The following is an 18,395-nucleotide window of genomic DNA, read 5'->3' on the forward strand; positions in this document are numbered from 1 at the left end:
GTCCCTAGATGATCCTAGATGTAGACATTATTCTTAATATTCCTATTTTCAGATGGTCTAAGCTTTTACCCAAGACCCTGTGTATTAGGTGAAGATCCCAAAATGTAAATAGGTAAGCCATTATGAGTACATTCCTTTCTTGTTATACTCCAGTGAGAATGTTGTCTTAGTAAATGATATCCCACACCGTATTAGGAACCCAGAAACCTTTCATTTTCTGTGGTGTTTTCAGCATGTTGTGCATAAGGTTAACATAAAAGGAAAGAACGGGACAGGCTTTCTAAGCAACTTGGTCCATCTTGATCCAAACAGCAGGAAACTTTTCCGGTGCCATGTGCTGCTACCTATCTTCCATTGTGCTTGTAAAAGAGAGCAGTTCCAGAAGCCCTGCATGAGAGCAGGTCAGCAGATTTCTGTGTGCCCTTTTCTGAGTATTTAGCTGCAAGTTTAGGGGTCTTACTTAGTGTTTAATGAATGGAGAAAAGGTTAGGAAAGGGTTCTCGAAATACTTATCTCCCGCTAGCCCTTGGTTGCCAGTTTTAACTGTAGCTGCTCTTGGAGTGAAATGTGAGGAGAACTTCCATGGAGGGTCTAGCAAAACCGTAGCTGTCTACTGTTGACTAAACTGCTATTGCCTAGTGGCTTGGTCATGTCCACCCAAGAGAATGCAGCTTCCTGAGTTTCGTCCTTGACTCATAGGTGTAATTCAGTCATATTACTGCTTTCACATGGTCCCGCTGTTTTGGGGTTACCAAAAGAAGTGTGAAATTGTACATTTTCCCTAATGCTTCCTTCCATGGAGTATCAGTGCATGTGGGCCTCATAATCACATGATTAATTTGTGAGCATTCTGACTTGATATCTCTAAACCACATTTGTTTTTCCTGATATCAGTGTCTTGGTATTCTCTGTTTAAAATTCAAATTGAGTGTCTGCATTTCACCAGGTGTCTTTCTCATTCTGTGTGTGAGTGTGTGTCTCTTCCTCTGACTCTGCCTATACTTTTATCATCTGATATCATTTATCCTTGCTGATGTAAACTGAACACTCACATCTCTACAGTGGTTTCAATATTTTCATCTCTTTGCTTTGCTGTCTGCCACTGTTACCGTTTGTTCATTCATTCATATATAGTTTGTGTCTGAGTCTGTCTCCAAGTGAATTTGGCTGTTTTCTCCATTTCTCTGATTCTGCCTATACTTTTATCATCTGATATCATTTATCCTTGCTGACGTAAACTGAACACTCACATCTCTACAGTGGTTTCAATATTTTCATCTCTTTGCTTTGCTGTCTGCCACTGTTACCGTTTGTTCATTCATTCATATATAGTTTGTGTCTGAGCCTGTCTCCAAGTGAATTTGGCTGTTTTCTCCATTTCTCTGATTCTGCCTATACTTTTATCATCTGATATCATTTATCCTTGCTGATGTAAACTGAACACTCACATCTCTACAGTGGTTTCAATATTTTCATCTCTTTGCTTTGCTATCTGCCACTGTTACCGTTTGTTCATTCATTCATATATAGTTTGTGTCTGAGCCTGTCTCCAAGTGAATTTGGCTGTTTTCTCCATTTCTGCATCAAATCCGTCTATCTCTTCTAACTGAGATTATCTGTGAGTTATTTTTGTGAGTCACGGAAATGCTTTACTTATAGGCATAACTAACCTTGTTACATATTTAGAAACAGGGATAGCTTGTGCACTCACTGAAGTTAACGAGGAGCATAAATCCCACTTGGATCACATAAGAGAGGCTTTCGGAAAAGTCAGTAACAACTATGCCTCCTAGTTCTGCCCCCTTTACCCCTCGCCCCCAGAAGAGAATGAACGCTTTGAAGGGAATGTGTCAGGTCGTTTTCAAGGGCGGGGGGGAATCTTGGGTTTACTTGTCAGGTTTACTTGTAAGTGTTCTGTAAACACAGTGCAGTGGTGAATGGAGTTGATGGTCACAGCCCCTCCAGTTTTTAACTGGATTATTCCTTTAAAAACCTTAATCTATGCACAATTTCTTTATGATTTGTTTGTTCTAAGCTATTTATGTATGGGTTTGTCATTGCATGAGAAGTTGTCAAAAAATCTCTATTCTCGTTGACCTCCTGCAGAGAAGTGAGAGGGGGACATAAACTAAACAGGGCATTCAGAAAGGGCAGGTAACAGTGTGAGCCTATTCTGCCTACAGGGTCTGGGTGTTGAAGAAATGTGAGGGCTTCAGGAAGAGATAATTTGGTCTAAAGGCTTCTAAGCCAAAGAACATTCTATCTGAACTTTCATGTCTTCTCAAGAATTTTGGGAGTTCGAGCAATTATTCTTCGAAATGTTTTTTTGTTTGTTTGTTTGTTTGTTTGTTTGTTTGTTTGTTTTCCTGCCCTTTTCTCTTTAGCCTCTCTTCTGGGACTGTCATTCTGGGCTTCGACTGTTCCTCAAAACTCACTGGGGCTTGACCTCCATTGTAACAGTGCTAAGAGAGTGGGAAGTACTATTATAATATTTGCAAGATAGGGTCTTTGAGGAGGGATTGGATTGTGAGTACTATGCCCTTGTCCGTGAAGTAATGAGTTATCATGGGTGTGGTTCTGACAACTTTAGAAGGAAAGCAAGTGAGCAGGTTAGCTCTCTTGCTCACCCATTCTCTCCCTGTGACAGCCTGCATTGCTGTGGAGTCACCACCAAGAAGAAGGCCTTCACCGGATATGTTTCCTGGACCTTGGACTTCCCAGCCTCCAGAACTGTAAGAAACATGTTTTGTTTCTTTATAAATCACTCAGTTTCAGGTTTTCTGTTATCGGCAACAGAAGTGGATTAATACAATTGGCTTGCTTTATGGGGATCACACAGTCTCCTAGGCTGTGTTTATTTTTTTCTTTCTTCTCTCTTTCTGCTCGTCATACAGGATCATTTCAAGTGAACTAACTAAGTTTTCTGATTTTTTCTTCTGCATGCTCAAACCTTCATTTGAAACCTCTAGTGAAGGTGTCAATTCACATGTTATGGTTTTCGAGCTGTTGATTTCTATCTCCTTATTGAGAATCTCTATTTGGTTAGACATTGTTTATTTCTTTGTGCATCATTCCCTTTACCTCTTAGACATATGTATGACAGTTGTTTTGGGTGATTTAAAGACTGTCTAATAAGTTCATTGACTGGGAGTCCCCACCCACCATTTTTTAAATTATCATCATCATCATCATCATCATCATCATCATCATCATCATCATCATCATCACTATTTTCCCGTGAATGGGAAGTGCTTTCATGTTTCTTTGCATGCTTTGAAAAGTTTTCCCGTTTGTTAGGTTTTTGTTTTGTTTTGTTTTTGAAACCTGGAATTTATGATTATTGCAATGTAGTAATTTTGGAGAACACGTTATTTTCCCTCACCATGGTTTATTTCTGATCATTATAGTCGATTTTTTAAACTTACTTTTCAAAACTGTTTTGAGTAGACCATACTTGTCGTGTGCAATCACTGATGTCTCTGTTCCATTAAGCAGTAATTTGGGAGACATTTCTTTATGTGCCCAGAACAAAATGTAAGACAGGACAAATAAAAAAAATGCTGTCTTGTTCTTTTCAGATTGGCTCAGAATTTTGTTACACGGTCAAAACTATACGAGCAGTTTACATCTGCTCAAGTCTTCTCTTGTGGATTACCTGAAGCCTAAAGATGAGCCTGAGAGAAAAGCTTGCTGTATTAGTCTGTTTTTGTTGCTTATAAAAAAATACCTGAACTGGGTGATTTATAAAGAAAATGAAATTTATTGCGAAAGTTTCTGAGGCTGGGAAGTCCAAAGTCCATCTTGTGGTGGCAACAGTGACCCAGGGGTCTCACGCTGCAAGATGGTGGAAGCTGAGAGAGAGAGAGAGCAGAGAGACAGACTCTCCTCTTCTTTTAAAGTCCTCAGAACCACGTCACTCACCACCATTTTTAAACCATTCACTACTGCATGGTGCTATAATCCAATCACCCCTTCAGGGATCCACCCAGAGCGGCCAGTCCCTGAGGTTTGGGGTGGATTGTCCCCAAGGCGGGAAAGACCATGTCCCGCCTTACCACCCGAGCCTAGGACTGAGGGGAGCCTGTGACTGACAGGCTTGGCTCCTCCCTACTCTCCGCCCCTTTATGTCCTTCTGATCGCTCATTGGCGGGAGCGTTTGGGTCACAACTCTGATAGGTGGTTTGGTGGTACCGGTGGCTGCGTGGCCGTTTCAACCAGAGAGGATCCCAGCGGGCGCCAGTCAGGGTGGGCAGCGGGGCAGGAGAAAGCCAGGGAGACTGACAGGAACTCGGGAAGTCTTTGCCGTGCAGTAAGAAACCCTTGTAAACCTTTAGCCCGAGACCTTCAAATTTCAGCCTGGGAAACCCCAGATCCCCTGATCCCCAAGAGACCTCGAATCCGCTAACCTGGACCGACCTCAAACCCCCTCGGCCTGAAACCCCGATGCACCTCAGCTTCAGACACCTCAAATCTACCGTTCACCCACAGGAACGCCAAATCCTCTAATGCTTAGAGCCCAAACACCCTAAGCCTGAGGAATCACAATTCCCCTCAGCCTGGGAAACGCTAAATACCGCAGCCACAGAGAGACTGAATTTCCCCGAGCTCAGAGATCCTACTCAGCCTGGAAACGTCCTTCTGCTTCAAAGACCCCCAAATAACGTCAGTGTCAGAGAGCCTAATGCCCCCTAATGAGAGACCCCAAATCTCCTTAGCCTGAAAGACCCCGAGTTTCCTCAGCCTCAAAAATGCAAAATCCTCTCATCCTCAGGGACCCCAAACTCCCTTTACCTGATGAATCCCAAAGCCTCTCGACCTGAGTATCCCAAATCTCTTCAGCACGAAAGACCCAAAATCTTGTCCTGAAAAACCCCAAATACTATCAGCCTGAGATACCCCAAATCCCCTCAACCCCAAAACCCCCAGAACCTCAGCCTGAGAGACCCCAAATCTCATTGGCCTTGGAGACCCGCAATCTCCTCAGCCTGTGGGATTGCTGCTCCTTAGAGATCCAGACTGCTTTACTCCCACAGTTTTCCAGAATCTCCAGTTGAAGATCCCAGAAGCTTCCTATGAGAAATGTTCATTTCCTCTCAGTGGAGCTGGTGAGTCTGACCCGAGTCCCATCAGTCAGGGGGCCTCAAAGTCTCCATGGGCCTCCCCCAGCCCTCACATCTCAGGACTCCCCTCGAAGATACCTGAGCCTTGACCCTCAGGCACCTTTGCCACCCTTCCTCAGACGCGTCAAGATGCAGGGGAACTGAAACAGTACAGCTTGTGTTAGGTGGTCTGTCATGGCCAGCAGAGACCCTCCCCCTATCCCATCGATAGCCCTCAGACCTCCCCAACATCCTCCAGTTCTTGCAAGGTCTCCACATCTTCCTGGTCTGGACAACATGGCCAAGTGGAGAAGACAGAGCCTGGCTGTGCATAATGGTCTGGGCTGTGGCCTCCTCTCAGCACCATCTCTTTCCACAGGAACGTTGGCCTTGTAGCTGGGAGACTCAAGGGTTCTTCCCAACCTTGGAGTTGGAGCAGGTAGTTGCCAGCCTGTCCCAGCACCGAGAGCCCCAACAGGTCCCGGGAGGAGACCCCTGAGGGAGATGCAGGGAGTACAGGGCAGAAGCCCAAGGTGAGAGGTGGGGGAAGTCAAGCTGGGCTCCAAGCAGGATCTGTAAGAAGGATGGAGAGGGGAATCGAGTGACAGGAGCTGGTGTCTGGGGGGCCACAGACCCATGGCCTGCAACTCTGTGTGACCCTGGCTGTGAATGTGCGTGGAGTGGGGACAATTTGTCCCGTCTGGGACATGGGAGAGAAGAGGACACTGGAATCAAACTCTCTGTGTTGGGGAGAGCTAGAAAAATGCTGTGTCCTCTCAAACAGGACACAATCTGGGGAGGGCGGGAACAAATATCTTTATCCTTGTTTCACAGAGACCACCCCAAGGCCCCAGGCTGTGTTCTGCTTGTTATGATTACAAGGTAGAAGAAAAGGCCCCACTCGGTGTTGTGATGTATACAGTAAATCACTGATGAACTATGTTATTTTCTCTAGGCTAAAGATGCTTTCAAAGGCATTTCGATATACTTCTCCAAGGAAGAAGGGGCAGAGATGGGAGAATCGAAGAAAATTTGCTATAGGAATGTGAAAAGGAACTATAATGAACTGATTAACATAGGTTACTCCAAGTGCTGGCTGCAGACCAGCCTGGGAAATAGAAAACAGGTCTTCTGTCCCTGTATTATTATGGCTCTCTCTTAGGTGGCTGCATCTGCCCACAGTTCCCTTCTGTATGGAGACAAATCTGGAGGGGAAATTTTGTTCTTTTTATTTGTCAGGGTATGGCTGAGTGCCGGCACTAGTCATGCAGAGCTCACATCTTGACCTTGTTCAAGACTCTCCCAGCCCATGCTGAGCCACACTGGCTTTGTGGTGCTTTCCATTGCCACCACCCTTTGTTCCTCCTCCCACCTCTTCCCTTTTAGGACAAAGATTTGGCTTCTTTCTAGAGCCCCTCGAACAGCTTTCATGTGTCACTGGAGGCAGGCCAAACTCCATGTGGATGACACTGAGGATTCCGATGAAGAATGGATACCTAGGCAGAAAGGTGAGGGGCCAGGAGGAATTAGAAGTGACCTCCTGAAACCAGCCTGGGTTGATGTCTCGGCTTTATCTTAGGAGTTAACAAAGGAGAACATGTTCTCTCAAAAACAAATGTTCGACAAACAAGCAAGATGCGAAAGAGTATATACAGTAAGAGGCTGTTCATATAAAGGTTTTAAACGTGTAAAATGATTACATATTTTATTTACAGATACAGTAATAAGTGCTAAAAGTATAAAAACCTGAATGTGAGTAAGAAATACCAAACTCAGAAGTTATCATCACAAGAGAAGGAGGAAGGGCTGGCAGGTGGCTTCACTATGTCATAGTTACCTTTTTTGTTTGTTTTATTTTTACTTTTGAATTTTGAAATAAAAAGTAGAAATAAAAACATCTCAATCAGCTGTGGCAGAATGTTGAAATGGGACTGCATGGTGGTGGATTTATCTTTTCCAGCATTATTCTCTGTACTTTTCTATACGTTTAAAGTTTACCATTCTTTAAAGTCATAAAGAAAGACTGGTTTTGCTAAACATTGTTAATTAATTAGTGGGCAATTTAACTAAACCTTAATTGAACTGTAAATCCACCAAAGAGCTTTCTAACCCTAATCTCATAATAGTGCAGCCATTGGATCAAGTGTCTTAGAAGAAGAAATGACTAACCCCACGGTTTGTCACACATCATTATCTGGATTCAGTTAAATCCCCATCTTAGTCAATTTATTGTTTCTTATTGTGGTAAGAAATCACATAACATAAACTCACCCTCCTAACAGTTTTTGAGTGTTTCATATTATTAGCTATATACACACTGATATGCAAGAAACTGCTAGAACTTTTCATCTTGCGTGACTATAAAACTATACCCATTGAACAACAACACCCCATTTCCTCCTGCCCCAGCTCTTGGCAACAATTCTACTTTGTTTCTATGAATTTGATTACTTTAGATACCTCAAATAATGAACCATGCCATATTTGGCTTATTGTGACTGGCTTATTTAACTTAGTAAAATGTCTTCAGGAATTATCCATGTGGCAGCATATGGCAGGGTTTCTTTATTTTTTAAGGCTAAATAATATTCCATTGTATTTCTATACCACATTTTCCTTATCCATTCATTTTTTAATGGATATTTAGGTTACTTCCACCTCTTGGGGGGAATCTCTCTCTTCCTCTTCTTATAAAAAGCACTAATCCCATCATGAGGACCCCACCCTCATGAACTCATCTAGCCCTAGTTACTTCCCGAAAGCTCCATCTCCAAATATTATCACACCAGGAAGTAGGGTTTCAAAATATGAATTTTGGAGGAAAAAAACCCAGTCATAGCACCCACTCTTTTAACTGAGTTTTTTTCTTGCTGAGTTGTAGGAATTCTTTATATATTCTAGATATTAACCCCTCATTAGATATATGGTTTGTAAATATTTTCTTCCAGTCTGTAGGTTGCCTTTTCACTCCTTGATTGTTTCCTTTGGTGCTCAGAAGTTTTTAAGTTTTACATAGTTCTCTTTGTCTATTTTTGCTTTTGTCACTTATGCTTTGGTGTCATTTCCAAGAAATCATGGCCAAACTCAATTTCTTGAAGCTTTCCCCCATGTCTCCTTCTTGAAGTTTTATACTTTTGGGTGTCACATGAAGGCCTTTAATCTATTTCGATGTAATTTTTGTATGTAGTGTAACATAGGGTCAATCTTCATTCTTTTGCATATGGTGATCGAGTTTTCCCAATACCATCTCTTGAAGAGACTGTCCTTCCCTCCATTGTGTGGTTTTCTTCAGCGTTTTTTTCATGAAAGTCAAGTCAATATATATATATTTTTTTTAAATAAATGTAATAGAAACCTTGTCAACACAAGATGAAGCACAGATGAGGTTTTGTTTTGTTTTGTTTGTTTTTTGGTGGGTGACCAGTTACTTCAGTTGGTTAGAGTGTGGTGTTAACACCAAGATCCAGAGCTCTATTTTTAAAAAACATTTTAAGAAAATTAGCAGTGCCTCCAATAGAAGCAAAGGTCTTCATGGTACTTCAGAAACCATTTTCAAATCACCCTTGGATAATACTTGGAATTGTCACTCTCTAGTTCAGAATTCTCTGTCCCTAATGAGAATCTTCTGAGCTTGGAAATATTTACCAATCAAAACACTGATTTCTCATCACCTTTTGGTCCATCCTCCTTGGGTGGTCTTCAGAGTGGAACAGAGTAAACACCAGAAGGTGAATACCTGAAAAATCCTATTGACACAACAATCTTCCTCATGTAAGATCCAAACACAGGTAAGAGAAGGAGAATGGGCACAGTATCGTAGGACTGCTGCCTCCCTTTTCTGATCTCTTTAGCACAATGTCGGACATCATCCTTTTAAGAGTTAATAAGAAGAGCAATGATAATCACTACTGCTTGTTTTATTTTTGCAATATTTCAGACTTTATTTTAAGCATTGTACGTGAATAAACTCACTCAAACCTTACAACAACCCTATGAAGTTGGTACTATAAGCATAACCATTTTGTGGATGAGAAAACTGAAGTACAGAAATGTTAGATTATGCCTGACATTACAGTCAGTAGTGGTTCAGTCTAATCCAATACTCCTTCTTTCCCTAAAGTACTTAAGAGCTGATTAAAACTTTCTTCTTTTGTAAAGTTCATGCTGCCTTACTCATACACCTTTACATTATTCATCTGACTGATTATTTCAACCTGATTCTTCTCTGATGTGCTAAGTGAGATATACGCTAAGACAGTCTGAGGGGAGCTTGGCAATATACAGTCAATTTACATTGTGCCTGGTCCCAGATGAAGACGGAGATAGTTCCTACTCTCTCATAAGGGACCCATTCGGATGTGAGAAGACTGCTCCTAGCCCTGAGAAGTTTGAAGTTTGATTGAGAAACAACAGATAGGAGAATGACTTAGCACTTCATGTATATTACACTATTCAGTAGAAATGTATCCTGGTACTGATTTGAAATGCTCATCCCTGTAGGAAGAAGTTAACTGCTCCTTCCTCTGGGCCCGAACTAGGCAAATCTCATGCTGTTTGTAATCATTTGTATAGCCTGCCACCTCTGTATTACGAGCTCTTTGAGAGCCTGGTCCATACCTGATTATTCTCAGGAGTCCCAGGCCCAACTCAGAGCCCTTGATGACCCCCTCAGTGTTTTCTGAATAATTCCAAATTTTTCAAATTAAAATAGAGGTAACAGGGTCAGAGAGTGCTGAAGATAATATCTTTGAATTAGATTTTGACTGTAGAGATGGTTGAGGAGGAAAATTGATGTCAAGACTATAAGAGAAATTGTTAATCTCAAAACACTTTGGTGAGCGTTATTACATTTCATGTTCACTGTACCATTAAGAATTAGCATGTATGCCAATTTACGGATCGGGAAAGTGAATAGAATTAGCTGGTAGTACACCCTTACTTAGGCAGAATTGGTACAGGAACTAGTTAATTCAATTTCAAAGTTAAATATCCCTTCCAGGATATGGCAGTTTGCAGCTCTTAGCATCACTCTCTTAGTTGTCTAGATAACCTTTATGCCAACTGTTTCTTCTCTTCCCAACCTCACTGTTCATTCTCCAGATGTGTTTTGTACCCTCTGTGCTTTCCTACCTTTCTCCTTCTGTCAAATGTCTCCTAGTTCATAGAAGATCCCCTCTTTTTCCCTATAAGCCCCTACCTCCTTCTTTCACAGACCTTGTTGAGTCTCCAGGTAGTCTTCCAGATTATTCTCCCTCCCTCGCTCTCATGTATATATAGAAAGTTGAAGCAAAAGAGCCTTAAGACTGTCCTGCCCACACAGGCCTTTCCCTTTCTCTCTGGTATTCAGTCACTCCAAGTTTTTCCAGGGATTGTTGACCCATTAACTAAAGTCATGCATGTGAAAACAGGTTGCAAGCCCTAAGGAACGAAAGAAATGTATGTTGTCTTTTAATATGTGATTCTCACATTAAAGGGAATATCCAGATCACTGTTAAATAATGAATCTATTTTGAAGAAATTGTCAGGAACAACAGATTTACTGAACACAAGGGACTCAGAGAAGGCCCGGAAACGAGTGTCCCCTCCTGCAGAAGCAAGTACCTCCGTACAGCATTCTAGAGAAAAATTGGGTAAGAGAAAATAATTTGGGGACTTTAGTCCCTCTAGGTCCTTTAGAAAGGTTGATGAGTATGGTCTAGATATGTGGCGTAGACTTTCGATAGGCCTGTGCTTAAGCTGGACTAAGCTGAGACCAGAAGTTAGATGCTGTATTGAATAACATGTAAGAACAAACACTAACTCTGAAGTCACACACTTGTTATAATCCACGTAGAATCATTTGGACCTTGGGAAGACATTATAAATTCTCTGAGCTCATTAATGCTAATCTGTAAAATGAAGATAAAGACCAATGGCTCATATATTGTTTGAAAGCACTAAAATAAATATACATTCAAGGTGTCCAATAAATCCATCTGTGATAATAGAGACCACATTTTCTTATTGTATATCCCTGCCCTTGTTCAATGCCTAATATGTAATGCACCTTCAACAAATATTTTATGTATAAATAAATGCATGAATTAACGGTTTGTTACTAGAAAGTTTCGGAAGTTAATCCTGATCCTGGGAATCCAGAAACTAAAATTGAATTATGCATCTGTAGTCAGTGTGGGTGTAGAGTCTTAGTCTCTCTGAAATAATAGTTAAGAGGTAGTGAAGGGGTGGCGAGCCAGAGTATGTAGAAGGATAGACAATAATTTGATGGTAGGAGATTTCACATTTTCTGACGATACAGGGACAAACACTCCAGACTCCTAACTTCACTCACTTACTCTTCTCCAATGTAGAACTCAAGAGAAAGGAGATTGAAATGAAGATGTGTAGCCTGCGAGAAAGGGTCATGCATACAAAGAGGTCTGTGAACCTCAGGATGATGACTACCTGTGTAAGTGACCCTTTTGGCCCACTCATGGAGAAGGCTATGTCCCGGTACAATAATTTTATCTTGTTGTTTGAACCCAAATCATTCCTTTACTCTGGTGGCTTGGAGTACAGGATTGAGGCTGAATTATGTAAATGCTGGGCTCTTTCTGAAGCTCTTTATATCCAGGAACACGCACTATACTTTTCCTAATCCCTGCTGCTCTTGCCTTCAGATTGTGAGCAATGCCAGGACTACTTCATCGACAGCTGACTGGCTTATAGACCCCCTACATTTGTAAAGGACAGTGCAGTGGACAAGGGGCATCCCAACCACTCAGCCCTCACTTTGCCCCCTGGGCTGAGAATTGGGCCGTCGGGCATCCCCGAGGCCGGGCTTGGAGTATGGAATGAGGCATCCGATCTGCCGTTGGGTCAGCACTTTGGCCCCTATGAGAGCCAGATCACAGAAGATGAAGAGGCAGTCAACAGTGGCTACTCCTGGATGGTGAGAAGGGCCTACCTTAACCCCGTCTTCTGGCTTCCTATATCCCTTCTGTGCCTTTGGTGGGACATCACCTTCTACATGCTAGAACATGGATAGTGACAACATGGTTAGTTCTGTGTACTTAGTGGTCTTTGCATGAACCTGGAACTCCTATTTAAAGGTCAGTGGGTGAGTGGGAGAAAAGTGGCACAGAGACAGAAAAAGTGCATTCTCCCTATGGTGCCTCAGCTCTGACGGGACAAATCAACTCAGATGTGTAGATGATGCTGAGGAGTACACAGCATGTGTCACCATTGGCGGCTGAATCCATGCAGGCTCAAATGCATGGATGACAGTAGAATAAAATAATTCTGATTATTACCTGCCCATCAAACCCAAAAATGACTAACTTATTTTTCTGAAACTCAGATCACCAAGGGGAGAAACTGCTATGAGTATGTGGATGGAAAGGACAAATCTCGGGCCAACTGGATGAGGTAAGGCCAATAGGTTTCGGGTTCCAGCAGGGACACTCATCTCTCTCAAGCTCAGCTTCTTTCCTCCTCAGCATGCCTCCCTCGATGGTTTTTACACTCTCTGCTCCCCTTACAATGTTCTTTCTTATTATGAACATCCAGGAAAAAAGAGGTAAAGTAAAAACATTACCATTTTTTAATCAAAAAACTAAATCTCTATGATAGACAAAATTGGGGCACCAGGATAAACCCTGAGGAGCCTAGATTCATTGGGGATGCTGGATTCACACTTTAATTTATCTAATCAGCATTTATTAAGCATTTGCTGTACTCTAGTTTAGAAAATGGAGTACATCTCATGAATAGATCACACAACCCATGCCCTTGTGAATGACTATTGCAAGCATAAATGAAACATTTGATTATAGTAGAAGTACACAAGGCCAAGACAATGTAAAACAAGGGACCTTTAATCTGTGAGGACAGGAATTCTTCCCAGCTTCAGTGAAATTAAAACCTGAAGCCTGAGAAGTGAGCTGCAGGGTGGTCATGGACCTCTGTGCTGCATGGACCAGCCCCTTGCCATGAAGGTTCTTGTTTTATTAGAGGATAAGAATAGGGATATGCTGTTATTATTGTGTATTATCATGCAAGGCCAAAGGAACATCTAAGTTTCTATGGGAACCCAGGGAGGAAGGTGAATGGCACCTGGGTAAACTATGGGAGATTAGAAAAAGGTCTTTCAAAAGAAGATAGACTTGGGGTGATTATAGAATGATGTGAGCTAATCTAGAAGCAGAGTACATGATTGATCAAACACCAAATTCTGTGGTATAAGTAGAAATCGATTGAGAGTTTAGAGAAGTGAGAAGTCAGTGTTTTATGGCCAATCATGGTGGAGGTAAGTCTGTAATTGGGCTTTGAAGAATGGTTAAGTAGGCAAGGGGGGAAAAGCATTCCAGGCAGGATGAGCACCATAAGCAGGACTTGGAGAAAGAGGCTTAGGTATGAACAGCAGGTTCCTGGAGGAGGGTAACGGCATGGCCAGTCACAGCATGGGGGCCTTGACCATCTGGTGACAAGTCCAACACGGCCCTGGCAGGTAGTGGAGACTCACTGCCTGTTATTTTCTGTCCCTTTGTCTGCCTCAACCCCAGGTATGTGAACTGTGCCCGGGATGATGAGGAGCAGAACCTGGTGGCCTTTCAATACCACGGTCAGATCTTCTATTGAAATTGCCAGGTCATCAGGCCAGGCTGTGAACTGCTGGTCTGGTACGGGGATGAATATGGCCAGGAGCTGGGTATCAAGTGGGACAGCAAGTGGAAGAAAGAGCTCACGGCAGGGAGAGGTGGGCACCACTATTATTCTTTAAATAGAATAGAAGAGAAAGAATTCTCCTTGGGAATTTTCATGGTACAACTGTTAAGTAGAGTAAAATGCAGTCTGAAGTCAGAAAAATTTCAAATCAGGTGTTTCTGAAATTAAGGCTTTGTTTTATATGCATTTGACTTTTAGGGACAATTTATATTTTAAACTTTTTGTTCTCATTTTATTTTTTTAACTACTTTATATGCAAACTATATAATAACATATAGTCCTGACAGGCTTAGAGACAAAGAACAAGTTCTCAAGCACCTACCGGCTGTTTCAACAAGGCAGTTTCTTCTGGCTCTTTTAATTATTTCTTAATTTCTTCCGTATTTCTAAATAACATACATATGTTGTTTTTCATTCATTCATTATTTCAATTAGTTGTCATGTGAATTCTTACTCTGTGCCAGACAATGTTTGAGGAACAGGAAATATGGATAGAACAAGATGATCAGAATAAGTGCTATTGAGCAGCTGACATGTGAGTTAGGGAAACACGCAGACACACACAGGCATGTGCATAAAATGAGATAGTCATTCATGCTTTCAAGAAAACTAAGCCAGAAAAGTGCCTAGAGATCATCATGAGGGGAGGGAGGGTATGGCAGGGAACATGAGGGAAGGTTCCTCCAGGACATAACATTTGAGAGGTTCAGAGTTGTGCTCAAATGTCTCCAGGCAGAAGGAGCAGCTCGTGCAACAGCTCTGAGGCAGGAGAGAGTGAGGGTGTTTGAGGAATGGCTGAGACCACCCAGGTGAAGGAAGCAGAGAAGAGAGCAGAGGTCAGAGAGATACACAGAAGCCAGGACATGTAGTGCCCATGATTCCTGCCAAGACACTGGGGATTTTCCTGAGATGGAAACAATTGTGGACTTTGAGTTAATTTTCAGAAAATAATCTGCAGTGGGTAATCCCCTCAGACGCCACATCAGTCTCCAGGTAAGAGAGGATGGTGGGTTGGATAAAGATGGGAGTCAGGAGGAAAGAAGTCTGATTAGGGATACAATTGAAACAGAACTTCCTATTAAATTTGAAATGTGTTAAGACTGAATGAAATACCTCAAGTAGGAATACTTGATGTGTCACCCAAGGAAGAACATATTTTTATTTTATGATTTGTGGACACTGAGATGGAAGCAATCCATAATCTAGTTTAGGCAGCAGGAACCAGAGTCCTTTACTCAAGGGGGCCTGGACCACTCTGAATCCCACTTCCTGATGGAGAACCAGGTACACAAGAGTCCTCAATTAGATGTCTTTGACTGGGGAGACTCAAACTCAGGTGTACTTACACATGCTCTTTAACTCTACACTGCCTTCTACATTTGTGCATCTCCAGACGAAGTGGTTCCTGACTTACTAGATCCTTTTCCCCTCATAAGAAAAGTCACTAAGGATGAGTCCATCCATAATAGCCCCTTTTCGTGTTGCTATAACACAATACCTGAGACTGGATAATTTATAAAGAACAGAGTTTTATTTAGCTTATGATTCTGGGACAGCTGCACCTGGCATGAGCCTCAGGCTGCTTCTACTCATGGTGGAAAGTGGTAGGCAGCTGGCGGGTACAAGCGGCAAGAGGAAGCAAGAGAAAGAGATGGGGGAGGTGCTAGGGTCTTTTAAACAACCAGCCCTCATGGGAACTAATAGAGTGAGAACTCACTCACTACTGCCACCTTCCGGGGAGAACAGTAATTCATTCATGAGGGATCTGCCCCCATGATTCAAACAGTTCCCAACACTGCCATATTGGGGATCAGATTTTCACATGAGTTTTGGGGGGACAACACATCCAAACTCTATCACCATCTATGTAATCCAGAGTTATTATTTCTCAGTAGAATAAAATAGCTGCAGATGCTCTATCAGGAAAAGTACCCAGAGATTAGGGAGAGAAGAGGATATGATATGACCTAGAAGATAATTGCAGTGTGTGTGGGGGGGAAGTCACTGCAGTTCCTTCTGTACAAAGACTGAAGCTGCCTCTGATGCTATTGAAGGTCCCTGGTTTGGCTGATCCATAGACAAGGCCTTTGATGTGGGCTTTCTAGATTTCTCAGGAAGATGTAGTAAACAAAAACAGAATGAAAAATAGACTGTAAAGGAATGCTCGGTGGGAGACAGCTTGTATTAACACATGAGGAATGATTAGTGGAGCAGGCCTTACCATACAACAAAGCAGATGGCCCAGTTGTCTACACCTCCCCTGACCAAAACCTTCTTCTTTCAGTGGAACCAAAGCCAGAGATCCACCCTTGTTCTTCATGCCCTCTGGCCTTCTCCAGTCAGAAATTCCTCAGGCAACATGTGGAACACAATCACTCCTCTCCAACCTTCCCAGAGACATCTGCAAGAGAACATCTCCAGCCAGGAGATCTCTGTGCAGTGGGTCAGAATCAGGAGCAGCAACATCCTGATCCACACAGCTGGAATGATGAGGCCGAAGGTCAAGAGGCCAAAGAAAGGTCCAACCCTTATATAAGAGGACAAGGCACAGGAGGATTTCAAGCACATTTTCCAGCCCGCCCAAAGGCCAAATGGGGCGTTCTAGGGAGAGTGAGATGGAAGAAGAGTCCAGAACAGGCCAGAAGGTGAATCCAGAGAACACAGGCAAGTTATCTGTGGGGGTAAGAATCTCAAGAATTGCAAAAGTCAAGTGTGGAGAGTGTGGGAGAGGCTTCAGTAACAAGTCAGGCCTCATCTGACACCAGAGGACACACACAGGGGAGAAGCCCTATGTTTGCAGGGAGTGTGGGAGAGGCTTTGGCTGTAAGTCACACCTCATGCGACACCAGAGGACGCACACAGGGGAGAAGCCCTATGTTTGCAGGAAGGGCAAGTGAGTCAGCAGTAAAACCACATCTCAACAGAGAGTGTGTGGCCACCACACACCTCCACAACCCAGCACTGAGGGAACTTCAGAGAACTTCTCTTGACCTCTCATATTCCCCAGGAGTGTAGAGACAGATGTGACCGATCAAACACACCCTCCATTTTCATGACCAGAGATGAGGCAGAAAATGTGGGAGGCAGGGGTTCCTTAAGGGTTCATGGTCTGTGGACGGGTGCGGATCCCCTCCATGTCCCACTTGGCTCCCCTCCATGTCCTTCTGGCCTCCTGTTCCAATAAACATCATCCCCATACAAAGCTACAGTGCAGGCTGTTTACCTTGTTCTCAGTCCCAAAGGTGGGAGAGTCCAGGAGGCCACGGAGAACTTGGACTCTCAGCTGGGTCTCATGGGAACCAAGCCCTGCTTAAATCACCTCCTGGGCCCAGGGAGAGAACCAGGGGAGGACATGGAGACTGAGATGGGCCAGGAGGGGCCCGCCTCCACCAGCACCCCCTTGGCCTTTCCTGTTTCCTCTGATCTCTGTAGCCTTAGAGGCAGAAGCCAGGCAGGGACGTGAGTGGGAACTCAAGAGACAAGGAAAAGGAGTCAGGAAACCAGTTCCCCGAGCCCCCAACCCCTTCTCTATGGGTCCAGTCTTAGGCTGGGTATCAGGCATCATAGCAGAGGGGGCAATTGCAGCCCCAGGATCTGGGGCATGTTTACAGAGCAGGGCTTCGGTGGTGGGGTGGGCCCAAACCCTGTAATCACAGAGCCCTCCCCAGCTGTGGGCTCTTGGTCCCTGATCCTCCAGCTCCTGGAAACAGCGTGAGGGGGGTGGGAGGAGACCACTGCGGTCTTGGTCTGAGGCTGCCCGACATATAATTTGCATATGCTCCTGGGTAGGTCATCTCCCCCAGACCCAAACGTTCTACCTGTAAAATGAAGTCTCTGGAATTGGGGAGAGGGAGGCGGGGCCTGGAGAAGGGAAGGAGTCATGGGACAAATCTGCCTGGGCAGATACCCAGGAGGAGAATGCTCTAGGAGGTGGTAGATGGATGGAGTCATGGGAGTAACATTTTGGGGACTCCACTGTGACCTGTCTGAAGCTGGGGAGCTTGGGATGGGGTATAAAAGGCTGGTGTCCAGGGCCAGGGTTCCACAGAGGAGCAGGGGGGAGATGGGGATGGTGCCCCCTCCTCTGCTCCTCCTTCTGCCCCTGGTCCCTTCTGGGAGTGAATCCTCACACAGAGAAGAAAACCATGTCTCTGCACAGACTGAGTGTGTCTTCAGTGAGAGGCCGGTGGGCACTGGGGAGAAAGCTACTGATCCTGTGCCGGGTGGGCTCTGAGCATTGGGGGCACTGCCCAACATGGAGGCCCCATAGGTCTCAAGGCCCTGTCCAGGCACAGCTCCAGGGAGCTAGGTGGGCAGCCCACAGGTTCAAACTTGAAGACCTCTTTCCCTCAGGGCTGTGACTGGCATACAGCATTGGACGTGGGAGCCAATTTCTGATCAGATTCTGCTGTTGAGAGAGAGAGAGGTGGTGAGTTCACAGAAAAACAACAGGCTGACCTGGAGTTGGCAAGTGCATCACAAGCAATGAAGTTGTGATGAAACCCAGAGTCTCGAAAACAGCATTTAAGTCCTCTAAGAAAAGTGCTAAAAGTAATCCCTGCAGATGTGTCGTGGCTGTCCTGATGTGCT

The 18,395-nt window shown here is 43.8% G+C and overlaps 1 pseudogene; it reads left to right on the top strand.

Annotated features, from left to right (window-relative positions):
* The first annotated feature begins 2,535 nt into the window (after window positions 1-2,535).
* On the top strand, window positions 2,536-16,702 carry LOC134369035 (histone-lysine N-methyltransferase PRDM9-like; annotated as a pseudogene).
* The last annotated feature ends 1,693 nt before the right edge of the window (window positions 16,703-18,395 follow it).

This window comes from Cynocephalus volans, unplaced genomic scaffold (genome assembly GCF_027409185.1).
Source record: "Cynocephalus volans isolate mCynVol1 unplaced genomic scaffold, mCynVol1.pri scaffold_35, whole genome shotgun sequence".
Classification (NCBI taxonomy): domain Eukaryota; kingdom Metazoa; phylum Chordata; class Mammalia; order Dermoptera; family Cynocephalidae; genus Cynocephalus; species Cynocephalus volans.